Source organism: Stegastes partitus, unplaced genomic scaffold, assembly GCF_000690725.1.
Source record: "Stegastes partitus isolate 25-593 unplaced genomic scaffold, Stegastes_partitus-1.0.2 Scaffold18, whole genome shotgun sequence".
NCBI classification, from domain to species: Eukaryota; Metazoa; Chordata; class Actinopteri; family Pomacentridae; genus Stegastes; species Stegastes partitus.
Genome location: NW_007577749.1, coordinates 214,398 through 220,370, shown reverse-complemented (window position 1 = coordinate 220,370; position 5,973 = coordinate 214,398).

Genomic DNA, 5,973 nt, shown 5'->3' with positions numbered 1-5,973 from the left:
TAGACTCCAGCCCCCCACGATCCTAGTGAGGATTAAGTGTTGTATAGATAATGGATGGATGGATGGATGCATGTTTTGTGCTTAGCGGCTTTCACCTGTTTTGAGGACACTGACGACTGCAGGTCTTGATTTGTAAGAGTTGTAATCCACATGTCTTCATGGCAGGTTTTGTAATTTCAAAGTACTCCAAGATTAGATTCACAGTGTTTTTAGCATCTCTTGTGTGAACAGATGAAACTGAAAGGAGTTCTGATGAATAAACTTATTACATCATTAAGCTCTGTTATGTCATGGAAAGGAAATCTGGATTCTGAGTCAGCTACAGTGTTCTACAGCAAAACCTGTGACAGATACTGTAGACAGACAAATAAACACGAATGCACAGAGTTTGGGTTTGGGATTATGTTGCTTCCTACAAAAGAGAAAAATCCATATCATTTACAGCTTCTATTTATAATAGAAGTTGCTCTTTTCATCCCTCTATCTGAAGGTATTGTAGCAAACACAAAATAACTATCCTATAATCCTTCTCCATGTAATGTCCACATTTAAAGCAGTCATTTTTTTACATTTGTTTTTTGCTTTTGTACATTCAGAATATTATGTGTTTGATTGCCCCGAAGAAAGCTAGAAAAAGTTGCTCCACATGGAAAGGAATTGCCTGAGGAAGTGAAAAATCCAGTTGTGAGACTGATCTGTGACCAACTAGCAGTCAGTCAAAATACAACAGAACTGCAGTTTAGATGTTAGATGACAAAATTCTTGATAGATGTGGAATAACCTGCAAAGGTGAATTTACAAAGAGCGAGTGCCATCAGAGGTATTTATTGCAATAAGCTGTACATATGCAGACGGGATTCATGCTTTTATAAGACACGAGCCTGAAGTAGAAAGTCCCACTCCATCTTAAGGTAAGTTTGTCTCTCATCACCCTCCCAGCAGAGGGAATACGTGGGTGTCAGTCTCCCTGGGTTTTGCCTGTTATATATATTTGCCTGTTAGCTTTTTTCACTAACAAGGCAACCTGTCACTCCACAGAATTATTTGTATGGGCCTGTCTTCCATTCATCCTCTCTGAACCTGGGCCCTCTGATTGACATCCACAAGAGGCAAGATATGGACTCCAAGGGTCGAGCTGGCCTCCTTGGACCAGAGACAAACTTCACATGGGAGAGCAAACAGTTAATATATGAAATATGAAAGAGAATGCCCTAAGTAGTAAAATACAGCAAAACTAGTAAAAACAGAGTTTCCATCACATGTTACCCTTTTAACATTGCATGATAACAAAATAATTAACCCTTAGTCAAGATTATTAACAAAAAATATATAAAGAAAATGTGGCTACAACAAACTGTAAGTAGGTTTCATTGTAGTCTTGCGAAACATTAAGATTTGTTTGCAGTGAAAATTAAAACAGTGTTCCTGAAAAAAATCAATTTGTGTCCGAACACAGAAAGTTCACACCACGTAAATATTTCAATTACAGTCGATGGAAACGATAAGATAGGACACTAAAGGTGAACTAAGCAAAACCCTTAAATACCTGATACCTGTTCATCTTTCCCAGCTATGTTATCAACGCTAACGGATGCTAAGCTAAGCCAAACATTTTAAGCAATAATTCAAAATAAATACAAGCTAAACCCACTCTGGAAATGACCTGAAAGTGAGCTATACCGAAAGCAAACAATTTAACTGAAAAGAAAAAAATCAAAAATACTTCACCACCAAAACATGTAACTACAGGGTCCCTGTAATCACAGAGATGTGGATGCTGACTGTAATATGTTTTGTGGAATGGAAATTCTAACATAGTTTACCAACCAACACTGGAACACAGTTAAACCAATCACACTAATATTACCAGAGACCAAGAATTAAACTAAACTGGAACACCCAAGACCAAAAAGCTTAAGGAAAAACTCCCCAGATTTCTTTTTACTGCATCATGAGCCACATCTTTAAACTCTGCTGATAAATAAGAGCAACTTTCAGTACCAATAACTAACTCCCCTTTCCTATGGTTCTGTAAGACTGTACTTTAACTTCCTGGAGTTCCTCCTGTTCACACAACCGAGCTGTTCTCATACTATTAAGGTGACTTTCTAATACTGTGGATAAGGATAAGAATGCCTGCTGGGAGAGTATATACATCACACTGAGACAGAGGTATACCAGCCATCTGCTATGTTTTGTAATATCTCTTTTGTGTCTATTTAATGAGGACTACAATGCTGCTGTTTCTACTTTCCTAATCAGTTATGCTAAACAACATGTCCCATGTGATTCATCATAAGGAACACTACTATAGGTTTTATTAATACAAATTAAACATTCTTACAGGTAACAGGGATTGTTTTAAAAGCTCTACCCTCTAATGTTAAGAGTCTGTGTTTTTTAACTTTTCCAGACCCTTCAGAAAGCACAAGACACTTTACTTGTATTCTCTATTCAAACCCTAATTTCCCATACAGCTGAATATAAATAATAATATGCAGAACTGTGATCAAACTAACTCCTATTAAAAGGTACTAATTGATTGATTGATTGATTAATTGTTTTAGCAACAAGTTTAGCAATTTCAACATAATCTCTAATTCAACATTCTGTCCCAAACACCACCTTATTCCAGCTTTTTCTTCTAAAGTTTCTCACCAGTATTCAGCCATTTGGTTTGGTTCTATGGATCACCTCCTGTGAGAGTTCACCTGTGTGTGAACAGAGCTGAGAACACAAATCAACACAGTATGTCAACATTTCATCACACCTTTGGTTCGTACGGTGACGGGGTCCAGTCCCTGTGTTGACTGGCCTTTCAAAAAGGATCTTAAATGGGCAAAGTCTGTTCCTGCTCCTTATTATAGTTTTTATTTGAGTGAAGCCCAGAGAGAGCGCCTCAGTCCACCTGAGCCCCGCCTCTGCACTGCACTCAGCTAACGTGTTCCTGAGGGTACCATTCTCTCGTCAGGCTTTTAAAGGAGGATGCGTCGGCCTAATTTAAAAACACTGTCAGTTCTGACCAAACAATACTTCTTTACTTCAATTAGTGTTGGTTGGATGAAGTCCATTTGTTTGTGATCAAAGAAATTTGTTGGGAAGTCAATTATGAACTAAACTAAAGTTAGAATTATGTTGAGTAAAGCTTCAGATTTCTCTGAGTTTGAACATAGTTGGAAAAATAAGGGATAATGTAAACAAATAACCAAATATATGACATTAGTCTACTTATGTTTTAGATGTCGTGATGTGAAAATGTTTCATATTACATCTCTGTGTGGTGAAATGTCTCATATTGTATGATTATTCAAATTATGTTGACAGAGGTCACCCAGGAGCTGACTTCTCTCTCTGAGGACCAGTGATCATCAGCTGTCTCTGCAACAGACTACACTGCTGGAAACCCCGATCACTTATACATATATATATTTAAAAAGGTGGCACTGCACAATGTTTCCCCTCTTTCAAGATTTGAATGAAGGAAGCACAGTCTGGGTTGAGCTTCACATGAGCTTGTAACCCCCTTCCAAATCTGCTGATTCTTCCCCTTCCCTGCGCAGTACCGGTCAGATCCAGGTCACATAAAAAAAGCTCTCTCTTCCTTCGTCAATGTTTTTTTGTTAAAGAGTCGTTGGCACAGATCCTCCTGAGCCAGGAGCAAATGACTCACTCAGCCCTGTAAAGTAATGAAATGCATAAAACATAAGTTTCTCTATATTTCAAAAGCAAGACCAGTTTATTTATAGACAGACCCCATCTGGCAACTTGTCATAACATTCACAGGAGTGAAACAAAGCTAATGTTCAAAGCACTTAGACTCACTTACAAGTGCAGAGGGAGGGTGGGCCCCGGGCCCCCGCCTCCTGTCCTTTCTATGAACCTCCTGCTGAAAAACGCTGCAAGGAGCACAACCCATCTCAATACTGTTCACATTTCCTCCTGAATCACTTTCTTCTGACTACACACACACACACACACACACACACACACACACACACACTGTGATAGCTGGCAGACTGGTGCAGGGCATGCAGAGGAAATCATGCATACATCAGCTGTTTGTTCAGAGATGAGACATGATGCAGCTTGAGTCTGAACCTCTCCCAGCCTTTTAACATCAGACGGGAAACAGAAGAGGAGGAGGAGGAAACTGCTTTCTAAGTTTTCTACTTCCATATTTTATCAGGAAGCAGCCTCTAAATGTTTTCTCCTGTTGGGAAACTTGTTTAAAGCAAATACTAACACAGTTAAATGAAACCTCCTGGAGACTGGACTACCAACCCAGGGAAGTAAGCAGCAGACCAGGCCTCCACAACACCTGTTTTTCAATGTGGCAACTTAGGAAGGTATTTGCACCCCTAAAGCACAGGATCACTTGAGATGGATGCTGCATTATTAGTTCATTTCTTGCCCTGTTCTGTGGGGGGGACGAACTGCCGAAATGTAGTTTTATGACTTTTGTTATTTTAGTTTGTGTGTCTTTATGTGGCCCATATCCCCAAATACAGGTGAGTTTACCCAAATTACCCCAACTAATATTATGAAGTTTTGTCTGAGGAGCCTGAGAAAATGAGTGGCTTTGGAGTTGACCAGGCAGTCTAGTGAATCCACGTGGAAAAGGTCTTCAGTTCTGTGTGTCTGTAACAGCTGTATCTCCTTGACCCGCCATTTCACTGATAGCTATTATGTAACAACCATAACAGTGTTGCAGGAAGTACTCACATCTGTGATTTCTAAGTAAAAGTATCAATATAACAATGTAAAAACACTCTGTTGCAAGTGTCAGTCCTGCACTTAAAATCACACTTAAGTTAAGTATTTTCTGCAAAATGTACCTAAAATGTCAAAAGTAAAAAATTCTTGCTTTGCTGGTGTATCATTATATTTTATGATATTTTGCATTATGTTTAGATTCTCAGTACAAGTATTTGAGGGTGTGAATCAGGTTCAACTGTTTCATAAGAGTCAGATCACTGAGCCTGGTGGTTCCCAACCTAGAGGTTTGGCTCCTCTGATCTCTAGGAGGAGGGTCACAAGACAAATCTGAGTGTTCAGGAGATGATTATTGGCGGAGAATACACAAGTTTGTTTGTATTTTATGTACATTTTTTCTAATCTTGATTTTTTTGGGATTTGAACAGTTAATGTAATGAAAGCATGTGGAGTTTGGGTGAGACTTTTGGTTTCACTTCTAGTAACATGTAGACATCTGGAACAGTGAGAGATACATCCTTATTTGTATTATCTCGCAAGGCAAAAGCTTAGAAACCACTTGTTTAGTCTGAAATGTACTGCATTTATAGACTTTGATGCATTTTATGCAAAATTTTAAAATGTAAATGCTGGCAGATAAATAAATTTAAAAGTGCAATATTTGCTTCTAAAATTTAGAGTTGTAGTATAAAACATAAATATGCAAGTGAAATACATGTAAAAACACAGTGCTTGAGTAAATATATAATTACTTGTTACCTCTGTCTTTCACGTAAGTATCATTTACACCATCTTTAGTGGGTTTTCCAGAAGAGAAAAGAGTTGTTATTCATTATTTATTTAGCAAACTACTGGTCTCCTCAAGATGAAAATGGACTTTTCCCCTCACAAGTTCAGCATTATCCACAGACCTAACTGTCAACATTTTCACTGGAAATATTTTCTGATAGCAAGGTCTGTGCATGCTTCATAATTAAGTGGACTCAGTCTTTAAATGAAATATTTTGTAAAAAATAAAAAAAATTCAATGCTGAACGCAACACAAAGGAAATTCCATCTGTCTTCATCATGAAACTAGAGCATGACTGAGTACCCAAAGGTTGAATGAGAAAATATGAAGAAGTGCAGTGAATGTGTCTCAATAGAATAGAATAGAATGCTTTATTGTCATCAAACATGGTGCATGACGATATTTAAGATAGCTGCCATATTAAGGTGCACTGAAAATATAAACATAATAGACATAATAATAAAAACAAT